General features: G+C 34.3%; 1 protein-coding gene across 10 annotated transcripts in view; it reads right to left on the bottom strand.

Annotated features, from left to right (window-relative positions):
- Nucleotides 1-16,190, bottom strand: part of PCDH9 (protocadherin 9) — a 956,768-nt gene that overhangs the window by 786,304 nt on the left and 154,274 nt on the right. The gene's annotated exons all lie outside the window — the stretch shown is intronic.

Below are 16,190 nucleotides of genomic sequence, written 5' to 3' on the forward strand. Positions count from 1 at the left end.
ACATCTTTGAAAAGCACTTTTTAGATGGAGATGGAGATCACCTGGCTCAGGGAAGTCCGTATCCTGACATTAATCAAATACAGCTACACTTCAAATATATGCCTTCTAGTAATTGTAAACACATGTACTCTCCTTGTTTTTAGGTGTATTTTTTGAAAAGAAAGGTCTTTCAATGTCTATTGAATAAAGACTGCTTAAGGGGCATTTTAGTAGATAACCACAGCATAAGTTAGGGCATTCCAACTGCACCTGACTTCATGCTGCCCTCTTCTTCCTCTTCTTACACAGCTATTCCCTGGGAGAGTCTGAGCTCTCATCGGACCACTCAAGTATCCTGAACCAAAATTTCAGGCTTAACTTCGTCCTCTCCTTCCTATTCTTTCTCCTTTTATCTAAAACAGCAAGCACATTTCCACGGTTGTTCCCATACAACTTCTTGCTACCTAGAAACTTTTATTCTTTTTTTTTTTTTTTTTTTTTTTTTTTTGAGACGGAGTCTCGCTCTGTCGCCCAGGCTGGATGGAGTGCAGTGGCCGGATCTCAGCTCACTGCAAGCTCCGCCTCCCGGGTTTACGCCATTCTCCTGCCTCAGCCTCCCGAGTAGCTGGGACTACAGGCGCCCACCACCTCGCTCGGCTAGTTTTTTGTATTTTTTAGTAGAGACGGGGTTTCACTGTGTTAGCCAGGATGGTCTCGATCTCCTGACCTCGTGATCCGCCCGTCTCGGCCTCCCAAAGTGCTGGGATTACAGGGTTGAGCCACCGCGCCCGGCCGAAACTTTCATTCTTTTATGCAATAGACATTGGCTCCCTACTGCATGCTAGTATTATTCTAGGTGCTGAGGACAAAGCACAAAGTTCATGATCTCTGATCTCGTGAATCTGACATTTCAATGGGGAGATAGGAGTAAAAAAAAAAAAAAAAACAAATTTCAAATATATATATATGCGTATATATATATATATATATATATATATATATGCTGTCAAATAATTATAATTGTTATAAAGAAAAATACAGCAAAGTATGGAATGCAACATGTTGTGGAGGGTGATTGCAAATGAAGTGGTCAAAGAGGGCAGTGACCGGGATTATACAAGGAGTATAGTCATGCGGCTGTCTTGGGAAGACAGTCCAGGCACATAGGGCCCAAGTCTCCTTTCAAGACACTAATGAAGCTACTAAACACGTGCCTAATCATATGGGGTAACACAGGAAGCTTAACAGAGCAAACCGTCTTGAATGAAGAGATGTTTTTATTTCTATGGTGACACTAATTTTCTAATTTTAAAAAAAAATTTACAGAAATTAACTTTGAGGCTATCAGTTTCTCAGAGGTGTTTACTGCCTTAATGGTATCCATAACAACAACATTTTGTATCTATGCATTTCTGTTGTTTTTTGCTTTGTTTTGTTTTCTGCATGAGAGCCCACCACTTCACTAGATGCTCAAAAAGTTTAGCAAACACTATTTGCAAAATGAAGAAATGCTCTTTATTGAATATGAGCTGTGTATGGGGTATGAGTATGAAGGGGTGTGGCTCTGAATTCAGAGAGACTTGGATAAGAATTCTAGTTGTACTATCACTATCTGTGTGACTCTGGGCAGGTTACTAACATCATTTGATCTTCACTATCACAATTCACAAAGGAGAGCAAATAACATATTGCTGGAAGAATGTCATCAGGTCAGGCAGATAAAGTGTCTGAGCCTGGCTTGGCACTCAATAGGAACAAAAGAGATCATCCATGGTGAGTACTTCCCACACTTTATTCTATATCATTTTTACAGCCACCCTATGCTCTATGCATTATTACTCCCATTTTACCCAGGAGGAAATGGAAGTTCTGAAAAGTGAGGTAATTTTCCCCACACTCTCACATCTTGGAAGTGGAGTGTTAAGTTTCAACTCTAGGATTTCTTCAACCACAAACATCTGGCTGTGTTTGTTTGTTTCCTATTTTTGTTTTTATAATCTGCAATGTCACGTCAAAAATAAATGATAACTAGTCTTTTTTTTCACCTGTCTGTCATACCTAATCACTCTCTAAGACCTAAGTATTGTTTTCACTTTTTTAAAATGACTCTTTTATTAATCCCTTCTTTTCCATTCTCACTGCCAGCACCACAATTCTGACAATTATCACCATATAATAGAAATATGATGGCATTTTAAATCAGCCTCTTAGCTCTCATTTCCTCTACCTTCCCCAAATTAGTTTCCTTAAATCAATCTCAGAGCAATAGTCACTGATTTAGACCTAAGTAGGGCATCAAATTAATAAAGACCTAGTTCATCTACTCCATCCTTTCCTAGGTGATGTGAACTGGATATTTCCCTCCACAATTCCTCATGACTAGGAATCTATGAAGCTTCCGTGCTGTATTCTCTTTAAAGGCTTCCTTTAAGATCATTTAAGCTAGAACTTGTATGCATAACATCTTTGTGAAGGAAGTAAGAGTACTTTATTTGACAAATAAATTGTGATTGTCCTATTTTTAAAAATCATGATTAAAGAACCAAATAAAGCTACATTTTCAATAGCTGACGAGTTAAGTGACTTTTAAAATTTTAATTACTGCTTTTGTACTCATATGAAGTTAGATCATGTCACAAGAAATATGAAGAAAAGATAATATGTGTTGTTTAGTAGCAGTAAAAACAAAAACTTAAACCTTTTCTTTCAAATAAGTAACATTTCCCCCCATTCCAAATCTCCCACTGTTTCCATTACCCTAATTTAAGCAGTTGAGAGATAGATCTGGAGATCATACCTTGGGTTTCTTTCAATCACAGAAGTTATCAACAGGCTTTATTTTTTTTCTGTTTATTTGACTGCCTCAACTGAACTGCTAGGTGTTTGAAAGTAAGAACAATATTTCAACCATATCTTTCTGCCTCTCTCTTTCTCTCTCTCTCTCTCTCTCTCTACATATGTGTGTGTGTGTGTGTGTGTGTATGTGTGTGTGTGTGTGTATCCAGCACAGTTACAATATAATTGCTATATTCAAGTGCACAGAAGCTGTGGTTTGAAAACTGGCAAGAAGCACATTTGAAATGACATCATGACTTATGAAAAAAGGATTGGTTTAAAAATACATGTCCTTTTCAAAAATTTTACTTCATATAGTGGTGTCATTCCTGGACCTTTTGTCTTTAGAATATTTATAATAAAGCTATTTGAAACCCAAATGAATTAACTTTCTCATTCCTCTTCATGTCTCTTACCCCTCAACAAACTCTCAAAAAGAAAGGTGCCTTTTAAAAAGTGCATTATACACTTGTTCTTAGTGGGTTTACAGATAAAGAAAAACAACCTTCCTACTGCCTTACATTCTCAAACATTTTCAGGTAATTATCTGAAACAGACCTTGTAAGAGCAGAATTCACTTTCTTGAATCTTCTTTTGGGCAGAATCCAAAGGCAAAAGGACTAAAATAAGGAAATCAATTCCTGCCAAGGAGTGCCTGAAAAGCTCCAGCTAAATGAACTGATGTAATCTCAGTACAGGGCTAGTAGGCGGTAACGGCAGGGAATTCTCATTACGCCTGAATTTTGAGGAGGAAGGAAAAAGAGTAAAGCACTCTAGCAGTTTCAGCTGGTGGAAGTCAAAGATTACTGATAAGGCATGGGCCGAAGAAGTGCTCCCTTGAGTCAGCTTGGGCGATGTGTCTTACACTTTCACCTGATCCCACGTGACAGCAAACCAAGGTACCACTATCAATCTTATTTGTTCAGATAGTGAAACACAGGCAAGAAATAGGAGAGATTAGATAGATTAAAAAATGAAAAAATACAACACATTTAAGCTTGTGACCTGTGTCCCAAATCCCTCAACATATTACAGGAAAAATTCCAGTATTTATCTGAATGGGCACAAGCATGCTACGGAGTCATCTGACAAAAGAAAAGCCGTCTCTGCAGTTCCCAAGTATGGTAAGGGAGAAATCTGCAGAGGATGCAAGATTTCTTTCACAATGTTAACCATCTCAGATAACATAAAAGGCAAGCACATCTCCTGGTATTTCACTGTATGACTGCATATTGCATATTGTATATTGTTAGCTCACATTTGCAGAGACTGATGTATGTTGAAAAGGAAGAAAAAGAGAATAATCAGGAACTGTGAACAATTGTGTGTTCTGTACAACCTCTGGAATACTGGTCTTAAAGAACTATTCCTTTGTCCTTGAACTTGCAAAATTGTATACAGATATATTTCATACAGCAATCTATGGAATTATAAAAAGTATTCTGAAGTGAGAAGATCTGGGAGTGAATTTGTGTCCTATGAAGTAGGATGATGTAGATTTGGTCCTTTCTAATATGTTTCAGAAAAATAGGATATAATCATTTTCTTTCTTTTAAGAGGGAAGAGAAGCAATCCAGAAAACATGCATTAAAGCTTCCTAATCAAGATCAGCTTTAATTGTTAAAAAGTGCTAAGTAGAGCCTAAGAGGTGAAATTATGATGGTATTAGTACACTATACTTACTTAAAGCTTATGCAAATCAGAACAGGCTAGATTGTGCTGAAGAAAATAGCCCCAGATTCTTAATGGTTTAAAGCAAACAAGGTGTATTTCTTACTCATACTACAAGTCCATCTCAGGTCAGCGGGAGGCTCTATTGTGAGTTGTACTCACTTTGTGGTCTTAGCTGATGGAGCAAGTACTACCTGCAACATTGCTGGTTGCTATGGCAGAGGGAGGTAGAGAGTTCTGGACAATCTCCCATAAGCAATTACATGCTTCAGCCCAGCAGGGATAAACCTCATACCAGCTCACAATTCACTGTGTACCATTCACAAGGGACCATCTACCACAAAAAAGCCAGGAAGCAGAAATACCAGAAGCAACAGCTACCATTTATTAAGGGCCAACTACATGCTAAGCTTGGGGAGGTGCTTTAACTACTTTGCATAATTTTAATACTTACAAAAACTCTTGCAGGTAAATATTATTAAAATTCCATTTAGCTTACTAAATGAATCTGCGGCTCATAGAATTTAAGAAGCTTTCCAAAGCAAAAAAAGAAAAAAAAAAAAAGCTACCACATTCTGATTCTGATAATGGTCACCCTCCTTTCCTCTATACCATACTGCCAATTTGCCAACGAAGTCTCACATGCTTTTTAATTCATTACTTTAAAAACAATAGCAAAATGCCTGTTTCATGCATAGAGCCATTTGGGTTTGATTTTATAACTTTATATAACAAAATGTCTGTGAAGCAAATTAATGACATAGAGCTAAGACATGGTTTTAATAGCTTATTTATAGAAAAGGAATGAGCAGCCTTAACACAAATGTGCTCAAAGTAGATATTGTTTCTATTTCTTACAACACAAAAATATACAACGAATAGGTTGCAGAGTGACAGGTACTATGAGGAATTGATATGATATTTATATAGTTCAAGAGTCCAGCCTATATGAAAATTGTAGAGAGAGCAAGAACATTTTGCATAAATTATTTAACAGAAAAAAGAAATAGGATACTCTATGAATCCCCTTTTTGCTTCTTTTCTTTGCTTGGATAGTTCTCCTGGCCTCATTGTTAACCTCAGAAAATTGTCCCATCTGGTCCCAACTGTTAAAGTGCTGGAGACCTCTGTTGAGCAGCATCTTCAAAATTGCCAAGTGTTCTAACTCCCTGATATTAGAAAACAGTAGACTGGAAAATTACAGGAGATTGGTTTCCATAGACCCTTGTTTACAACTGTAGCTTGTAACTAGACAGCTCCAACTCATTCTATGGCAAGTGGTTTCTCAGAAAAATCTCTAGATCAGAAAAATCAACCTGTGCAGCAAATTTTAAATCCTATCTATTCCTTCCGAAATCACTGCGTTTTATAGAGACAATCAGCCTGCGTACCTGTACAAGAGCCTAAAATATTTTCTAGATTTAATATAAACATTACAGAGGAAATTATTTAAATGGTAATAAAATAATAAGAAATAACTATTTTTAAAAACCTAATAATCAGTGCTTTTATCATATCAAATGCATTAAACTTCTCTGAACTGAAGTCTTTTCATCATAATGTACTAAATTAAATATCTGTTCCATGTAGAATATGATTCTGCTAAGCTAGATTAAAATCAAATCGTGGACAAAATCAATTTTGCTTACTTAATCCCAGCCTACTGAGACTCCAGTCTAGTAATCACAATAAATGTCTCTCCTCTTCATATTTCTTCTGCAGTTGTGGACATTCCCAAAGGATAGAATTTGTTGACATTGAACATGTTTTTAATGTATTTTATTAGAGTACTATGAAAAGAAGCAAATGACACATTTCAACAATCCCTTAGGGCCTTCAAAGGGGTAAAGTATATGTATTTTTGTATCTGTGTATGTCTGTGTATCTGCCTGTGTGGAGATGATAGATAGATAGATAGATAGATAGATAGATAGATAGATAGATAGATAGATAGTAGACAGAGAGGTAGACAGATATATATATATATATATCAGGTTCCATATATATATATGGAACCTGAATGAACCTAAGGGATTATTTGATTTAAGAGAGAATGCTAAATATTTAAGCTGTCTTGGGGGAATTATGGTGACATTGGATCTTAGGATTACTTCTCACATAAAACTCAGAGGATTTGGTATCTTGTCAGAAAACTAGAGTGAAGCATGCTTACATGATGTTAATCATGCATTCCATCATTCTTTTATCACAAGCCCACTAAATGGTGACAAATCAAACTGAAAAGAAAAACGAGCCTGTTCTCTGCCATGGCTGAGCATTTTTTTAAGAGCACACTTTAAGAGTTTAGTTTTGGTCATTTGACAAAAAAAAAAAGTGTTATTTTATTAGTCTAATTTTAATAGAATACATGAAAACAAATACTTGCTTATCTTCTACTTAAAGGTGCAATTATTCTTTCCCAATTTTTTTTCAATTCTCTAAAATTACATTCTAGTTTTAGATATCAATTAAACTTCAACTCCAATAAAACCCAGTGAGATAGAACTGAACCTGGAAGCTGATGAATCATATCATGATCATACATGTTAGAAACCTGTAAAGGCTAAAAATTCTACTAAGCACACCAAAATAGTATAGTTGAGAGGATACTTGTACAACTTGGGTTAATTTTAATTTTGAGCTTCAAAAATTCTGCTGGTAAATACTATCTGCCACTAGCACCGGTTCTGAAATGAGGAAACTGTGAATCAAATAATTAGCAGGAAAATTATAAAGCCTTATGGTTAGTAGGGGTAGAACAGGTTTTACTTCAAGGCCAGTAGTCTTTCACTTGAAATGAAATATAAGAATTTTGCTATTGTTACACCTTTGGTGGCACTTTGATTTTATATCTAAGAAAGTTAAGACTATGCTTAAGAAGCACATGCTAATTAGAATATTTAGCAATCACGGTGGGAAAGAAAAATCGGTACATGTTTTGAAAGACTAAGATTAAAAGATATGATTCAAAAAGAGTCAGTCTCCTATAGTGCTGGTAAAAGTAAAAGCTGACTCGAACTTTCTGGATAATACGGCTTTAAGAATCACATGCTACAATATGTGTTTCCTTCACTAAACACCCCTGCCTTAAGAAATTTAGTTTTCAAAAATGATATAATATGTGTGCTTGATGATGTGAGAGTTCAGGGTTGTTTCTCATAGCATTTTTCAAATGGAAATGATATATTTGTGCATGTTTAGCCTATCAGCTCAGTGGAATACTTAACAGTCATTAAACAGCAGACCATAAATTTGGGTCAGTCAGTTTTTTTTTTTTTTTTTTTAGACGGAGTTTCACTCTTGCTGCCCAGACTGGAGTGCAATGGCGCGATCTCGGCTCACTGCAACCTCTGTCTCCCGGGTTCAAGCAATTCTCCTACCACAGCCTCCTGAGTAGCTGAGATTACAGGTGCCAGCCACCACACCCAGCTAATTTTTGTATTTTTAGTAGAGACGGGGTTTCACCACGTTAACCAAGCTGGTCTCAAACTCCTGAACTCAGGTGATTCGCCTGCCTCAGCCTCCCAAAGTGCTGGGATTATAGACGTGAGCCACCGAGCCTGGCCTGGGTTAGTCAGTTTTAATACTCAAAGAGAGTAGAAAATGCGTGGTTTGATTTAAGCCGGATATGTAGAAACCTTCTTTTTTTAAAAAATATATGACTAAAATAAATGCTTAATTTTTAATGAGGCCTTTCATACAGAAATATTTTTTATTATATTAGTTTAAAATTCTAGGGATTTTATCAGTGTTTTTCTTACTGCAGGAATAGCAGATATAGTTGACATGAAATTTAATAAGTCACTTCTTATTTTTCTACATTAGCAAACATCTAATAATTTTTCCCTATATAACCAATTCCAGTATGTCCAATTTGGTTGCAACTTGTTCAGTTCATATATTTCCCTAATCAGATTATAAGCATATGCACTTACAATTTTCCCTTAATATTATATTCAGAACAGACACAACATATCCATATGAAATGCACGAATCTATATCCTCAATAGCATTGTTGCCTATTAACGGTGTTGAACTCTGCTTCTAAGAGTGATAAATGACTCAGGCCTGGAAACAACCTAGGGTTGTCAGGCTTGCTGTGGTTATTTGATGCTTTTCCTATTCTCTTTTAAACCAAGAATTTTAGCTGAGACTTTTTCATTCCTATTTCTAGCCATCCTACTACATTCTACATTTTCCTTCAATTCAATTGTGGGAGAAGGTGTCTGTGTTAATGAGCAAAGAACACAATTGGCAAGTTCGACACTGGAACCACTCAGTAAGAAGTATGTATGCCACATAGATAATTGTAAATACTAACTAATAATTTAAAAGTCACAAGAAATAGGCAAAATAAATTCTAATAACATATTTTACCCTATGTATCAAAAATTGTATCATTTTGACATGTAATCCATATAACATACTATGAATGAGATATTTCCATTTTTGTGTACCGTCTCTTGATTACTTAGAGAACATCTCAATTTGGACTAGTCAAATTTCAATGCTTAGTTGCCACCTGTGGCTCACAGCTACCCTATTGGATAGCACATACTTTATTAGTGTGAAAAAATCATCTGTCTTCCCAAAGTAGACACTATGTAACCATGTGATTTTATTTTTTAAACACTTAATTTTTTTTAATTACCAAAGCTAATAAAACAAAACAACAGTAAAACAAAAATCTGAGTATATTAACAGAAAGCCTAACAGCAGCGAAGCGGTCTTTGTAAGTCATTGATATAGGTAAAGAATTTGGGGGGTTTAAATGTTGATCATCGTGGGGAATAGTGATGGGGGTGGGGGCAGTTTCATCCAAGATGTACTAAAATATTAAAAATTGATAACTAGTTTGGTGGATAGGATCAGGTATATGTAAGTGTTCTTGGTCAGAAAAGCCTTCAATTAGATCCGGTAAAGGTCTGGCATCTTAGGTCACTCAAAGTTCATAGTTCTTTATCATTTGCATTTGGTTAGAACCAGTTGTGATGATAGCACATAGTTTTGATAGCTTCTAGTCAAATTTCTCTAAACATACACATTTTTATTTTACAATAAAATAACTTCAGAAAGCAGTGTAAAACAAGTACAATAAATATAAGGCAATGCTAAATGCTTTCTAACTATACAGGGTACAATCACAAGCAATAGTATTAATAAGATCAGTATATATCAAAATAGTATCACATTTAAAAGTTCTTTTAAAATATCTCAGTGTTAGGTAAATGGAGTTTATAAAATATGGTTTCTATTTATTAAAAGTTTGTTTATTTAATAAATTATTTTTATTAAAAGTTTATTTTATTAAAAGTTTTTTTATTAAAAGTTTTTATCAAAAAGCAATGATCAACAAAAGTTAGCTTTCCATGCTACATGGGATATGCATTATTATAATCTGGATATGTAAAGGTGCCAGAAATGTGGTTTCTATCCTCAAGGAAGAGAAATAGGAGGAAAGAGAACCAATATTTAGTCTGTTTAGAAAATTAGGAGCTACATAGTTATTATATTTAATCATAATACCTTTAAGAGTGAATATTGATATCTACATTTTTCATGTGAGGAAACTGAAAGTCAGAAATATTACATAGCCTGTTTCTGTTTCAACAGGTAAATGGCAGTCAATATTAGAGCAGGTGTGTTTGATCCCAAATACCAAACTCATTTCTGAACTGCCTGTTGCTTGCAGTTGAAAATCCTGTAGCACAAAACTTAAAGCAGAAAAAATAAAGCCAACAGGACCCTTTTTCAAACATTTGCCAAAGTGACACATTTAACTCATGAACTATTTAGGTAAAAATAATGAATACAACAACTTTGAATCCTAAAATTATCCTGTTATGTGAAAATATAAGGAACAAGGACTAATCCTAACAGAATGTGCTCACATGTTACTTTCTTGTCATCCAAGTTATTAAATACAAAATAGTAAGTCTTTGAATTAAAAACTGTCATCCTATCTCATTAGAAAGGTCTCTAAACAAAAATCAGTTGCACATAAAACTTGAGTCTTCCTGACATTTTTAAAAACTTCCCTGACATTTTAAGATTGGGAATGCTTTTACTGTAACATTTATATTGAAAGGAACACTAAATAAAACCACTTGCTTCAGATGTAATTCTCACTTTTTAAGGCATATAATAAAATGCATTTAACTTACATTTTCATAAAACTTTATCATATTAAAACTCATTTTCTAATAATTTTCTAGAATGACTATAAATATGCTTTTTCAAAAAGAATTGTTATTAAGGAAAGGAACATCATAAATGATAACAGTATTGTTCTGCAACCTCTGAATTCCTCTGAAACCCCAAATAAACAGAGTAGAGTTGAATGTAGGGTCAGCCGTTATTTTCTGCATTGGTGTTAGGTGTTGGAGAAAATAATACTCAAAAGAAAATAAATTTGAAATTCTATTCACCTGTACAATTATTTTAAAAAATCAACTCAAATGTTTTTAATTTAATAATCTACTAACAAACAAAATTTTAAAAAATCCTTTACATCAAAACCATAGGGTAATAGGATTATGTCAGTCTCAAAAGCATCAGACCAGTTACAAGCCTGCTTAATTCCCTCTTGCTTCCCAGTCCATGCTGAGAATGAGCAGCTTGATCTCACGCTAGTGCTTTTCACACTCTATAATAGACCATCTCCTTTCTTTCTGAATTTGCTTTTTGCAGACCACAGAACTTCTTTATGGTAAAGAAATCATTACATTTATTTACTGTGAGGAAATTTGCTCTAATTAAATTGTTGAATAAACAGTGCTAATGGGAACAGATTTAAGCAGATTAATTGATAAAGAATTTTTGGTACTAATAGCTCTGCTTCTCATAAAAGTCTTGGGATTGTCAAATGTTGGGTATATTCCTAGGATTACGTTGGACAAGCGAATATCATTCATCCTTTGTGTCACATCAAAGAAAAACTAAGAACTTTTTTTTTATACAATTCATTAATCTTCCCTCTATCTTTTCATATAGAGTGTTTCAAAATTAATTGAAAGGTTATTGATTTTTATCAACCCTGCTACTAGGACATGCAGGTTAATGTATTACATTATTAATACAAAAATATATTTTAAATAAAATAGAGTTATTTTACATTTAGAGTTTTTTTAAATGCCTACATATAGCTACTTTGTTTTATTATGGACTGAATTAAGATTTACCTCCTCCATTGTGTGTTCCTACCAAAAAAAGCTAAAGACACCAATCATAAAATTTAACCTCCACCTGATGTTAATTGTTGCCGAGCATAACTACTGTAAAGAAAAAGAGAGGCTCATTTCACCTGCACAGGTTCAAAAAAGAAAGTTCATTTAAACCTGTCAACAGCTATTAAGAGGTTTCTGAAATCAGTACAGTAAATGTAAAGAGAAGTAGACAGCCTTTCACTGTTAAGTGTGAGAGGTATTAACATCTTACAGTTGGCATGAAAGTGGCCTTTATTACTTTTAAACTTTTCCTCTTCAGACTCACAATTGTTTCAGTAATCTACCTGCTGTGTTTGTTTATAACGATTACAGAGAACAAGCAAAACAACTATTTTATGTTGAGCCTTTCCTGTTTCATCTAAGCATTGCAATTCGCACAAATTAAATTATACAGAGGACATCTAGAATCATTAAATTCAGTCTTAATGTATATTTCCTCTGTAAATTATGCATCTTAATAGCTCTCCTTTTCACAAAAAAATCACTGGGATCTGTAGTAGGTATTTCTAATTATTGGTTCAATTTAGTTCTTGAATGTAAAATCTAATAATTATGTAAGTTGATTCTTTTTTTTTTTCCTGAAAACGTTGGTACTCAAAGTTTATATTTAGGCAATATCAAGATGCAGATTCTTGCCCCACCTTCTAGAATTCTAACTCAGTAAGTGTGGAGCAGTTGTCTGTATTTTTATCAAGCTCCTGAACTCTAAGTAGTCTGGCATATATTTTGACAAAATGCCATTCTAGCAAATTGAGGCAATAATCTGAATACTCAGATTTACATATTCATTCTCACTAACTTCCCAAACAAGAGGCACTATCTCTTCAGAGATTTTCCTCTAAGGAAAATCAACTCTCCCTCCCCTGCGCAACCCCTTAACCCCCAGTCATAACAGAAAAAAACAAAGAGAGACAAATTATTTTATGACAATAGAATAATCAAATGTAATAGTTTAGTGACCCCTTTTTTTCTTTCATGCTTAGCCACTGGAAGCAATATTTTATTAAACCAAATAAATGTTCACCACCATTTAAATCACAAAAGAAGAAACATAAAAGGCTAAACTCATTAAATATTATAAAAAGTCAATGGATATCACTATATAATGTAATTTTTGACTCTGAAATTGGCAAAATTTTAAAATTTGTAAACTGGTAATTTCTACCCTTGGCAAAACCTTGGTAGGGTTATAAATGTATGCAATAGTGAAAGTAATTTAGTAGTATCTATCAAAACTAAAGTTACCATAATATTTGTCTAGCGAGCTTACTTTTAACAATTTTTTCTATGTAAATAGAACACAAGTTTATTGAAAGTGTATCAATAAAAAAATACAGAGAAATAATTAAATACTAAGAGAATGCTTTAGGCTGGGCACAGTGACTTACACCTGTAATCCCAGCAATGTGAGAGGCCGAGGCAGGTAGATCACCTGAGGTCAGGAGTTTGAAACCACCATGGTCAACGTGGTGAAACCCTGTCTCTACTAAAAATTAAAAAATTAGCTGGGAGTGGTGGCGGGCACCTGTAATCTCAGCTACTCTGGAGGCTGAGGCAGGAGAACCACTTGAACCTGGAAGGCAGAGTTCGCAGTGAGCCGAGATTGCACCATTGCACTCCAGCCTGGGCAACAGAGGGAGATTTTGTCTCAAAAAAAAAAAAAAAAAAGAGAGAATTCTTTAAATGAAATGGTTCCATAATCTGTTACCTCATAAATCTCAGAAAAAAAAAAAAAAAAAAAAAACAAAGTTACAATGTGGTTTCTGCAATTGAATGTTTGATAACTGAAAGCCATAGAGTTTTGCATAAGGCTTATTTTTAAACATTAAGTGATATAATTCTGAGCAGACTAGGAGTGAATACTGATCTGTCTGTAGGTATTACAGAACACAGAAACTCAGAACACAATGCCCCAAAATATGGCACCTCTGCACTGAGTATTTTACACTGAAGGAAATTGAGAAAACCACAGAAGCAGAAAGGTCACTCTCTGACCATCTATCACCATTTCCCCCTGAGGCCACAAAAATAATTTTCTGTTCTACTTCCCCTGAAAGTAGGTCATAAAACCCCCGTTCTAGAAGAGTTTTACCGTATGCCCAGAGGAAAGGGATGAGACACCCAAACTCAGAAAAGTTAGAACAGCCTTTACTGAGGTCCCTGCATTTTTCCCATTGGATCGTACCCTCTTGACTGCCAATCACACTTCTGTATGACTGTCCTTAAAAACAGTTTTCCCTGGGCCTTTGGGTCTTTATTTCCAAAGACTTCCATGTCATCAAATATTTTGGTTACATATATTCGTTATGATTTTCTCTTGTTAATCTTTCTTTTTTATAGGGATGCCAGTCATGAACCTTCTGATGGGTGAGAAAGAGTTACTGCATTTTCTTTCCTACACTTAATCTATATGAAGATATTAATCCCAAATTATTGACAGTGGAAGGTGAAGTTCTGAATGCTGAAACCCAAGAAGCAGAGAAGGAATTTCTTATGTAATATACTTAAAAAAAATAGTAGAGGCATTATGGTAAAGATTTCAAAATTTCTACAAGCACCATGTGTTCTGTTATATAATAATGTATGAGTAAACACTAAAATTAAAAATAAATCTCAGATATATGTATTACATTTGAAATATCTGTTACTGCTGGAAAGTTTCAAAAACTGTATACAAGATGATTCTCGTAGACTAACAACTTTATTTTTGTTCTTCCAACAAAAGAAAACTTTTGAAATAATGGTTGACCACATGCAAGAATGAATTGTATATTTTTGAGAAGAAAACAGTTTGGTGCTATACAAGCACATTTAAAGATGTTCAATTGATTCCCTGAATTTCATTTCTTCTTAGGCTTTATACACCCTATAATCACACAAGGAGCTAGTTAAAATTGCAGCTTGCATGGTATATATGTCCAAATAGTCTTGGGCGGAGCCTAAAGACCTGAATTTGTATAAAGTATCCATTGTCATTCTTATGCAAATAGTCTGAGAATTACAGTTTGAGAAATGGTAACCCAGAACAAAACTAAAGTGAATGGGTCTGGAAAATTGTCCCAAGAAGTGTTACTGACCCTTCTACTACAAATATAATAAATCTTCAATAATATTATAATGAAACTTTATATATCAAGAATCAAAACATTCCAAAATTCAACATAAAGGGAGAGTTTAAGACATACCTGAAAGTAATCAAAGTAACTTATTTTTACATGAGGCTGCTTAAAGTTGACCAATTGAATTGTGGCAAATAAAAAATAGAACTTTTTCACCAAAAAAAAAAAAAAAAAACATTGTGAATCATTTGCTCACATCCTAAACCTTTATAATTTATTTGCTTTAACCAATCTCTTATATAACTATGTGCAATAAAATGTATTTTCTAAATGTACATAGTTTTGAGATTCAAAATCTCAAAATTTTGAAGATCTAAAACTTTTGAGGATTTTTTGAAGTTCTCCTGGTATGTATACATTCCAGTTTTAATTGATAGCATTACTTATACAGCTTTACATCAAAGAAGTTTCCATGTTTGGTAACTTTCACTTTTTATGATACTTTTCTTGAATGCCAACTAGATGTCTATTACTTCTATTTTTAATAACTAATAAACACCCTGGTTTTCAACATAAAAAAATACTTTTATTTCTAATAAAATGAGGTACTTCTACTAAATGTCTACCTCTTAAATTGCTTTAGGAGGTTTTACTTTTTAGTGGTAATGCTTGGGGCCTTTACCTTCTGGATTTCACTGCCGTTTTGCACTATAGAAGCAAGACTAGGTCCATATCCTTTTTGAATCTCATTGAGATGAAATTCTATGTATGTATGTATGTATGTATGTATGTATGTATGTATGTATCTATCTATCTCTCTATCTATCTCTCTATCTATCTATCTATCTATCTATCTATCTATCTATCTATCTATCTATCTTACTGCTATAGACTGAATGTGTTCTCTCAAAATTCATATGTTAAAATCCTTCCCTAAGGTAATAGTATTAGGAGGTGGGGCTTTTGTAGGGGACTGGGTCACAAGGCTGCCCTCGTCAATGGGATTAGTGCCTTTGTAAATGTGAAGAGGGAGCACTCCCTTGCTCCTTCCCTAGATAAGGATGCAAAAGATATCTATGAACCAGAAAACAGAGTCTTCACCAGACACTGAGTCTCTCAGCATGTTGATCTTGGAGTTCTCAGCCTCAAGAACTGTGATAAATAAATTTTTGTTGTTAAGTTATCTGCTCTATGGTATTTTTGTTATAGCATCTGGGATGGACTAAGACACTGTTTATGTACCTATCTACCTCCCCATAATAGCAAAGGCTACAGAGTAAAATTCAATACAAAATAGTTTTGTCCTGAAACCAATCCAAGAGGATATTTATTTCCTGAAGTACCACTCAAGAAGTTGTTTCATGTATAATGTTATCTAGGGAAAGAAAACTCAAGACCATAACTGGTTTCACACAAGTGT

Source organism: Macaca fascicularis, chromosome 17 (genome assembly GCF_037993035.2).
Source record: "Macaca fascicularis isolate 582-1 chromosome 17, T2T-MFA8v1.1".
Taxonomy (NCBI): domain Eukaryota; kingdom Metazoa; phylum Chordata; class Mammalia; order Primates; family Cercopithecidae; genus Macaca; species Macaca fascicularis.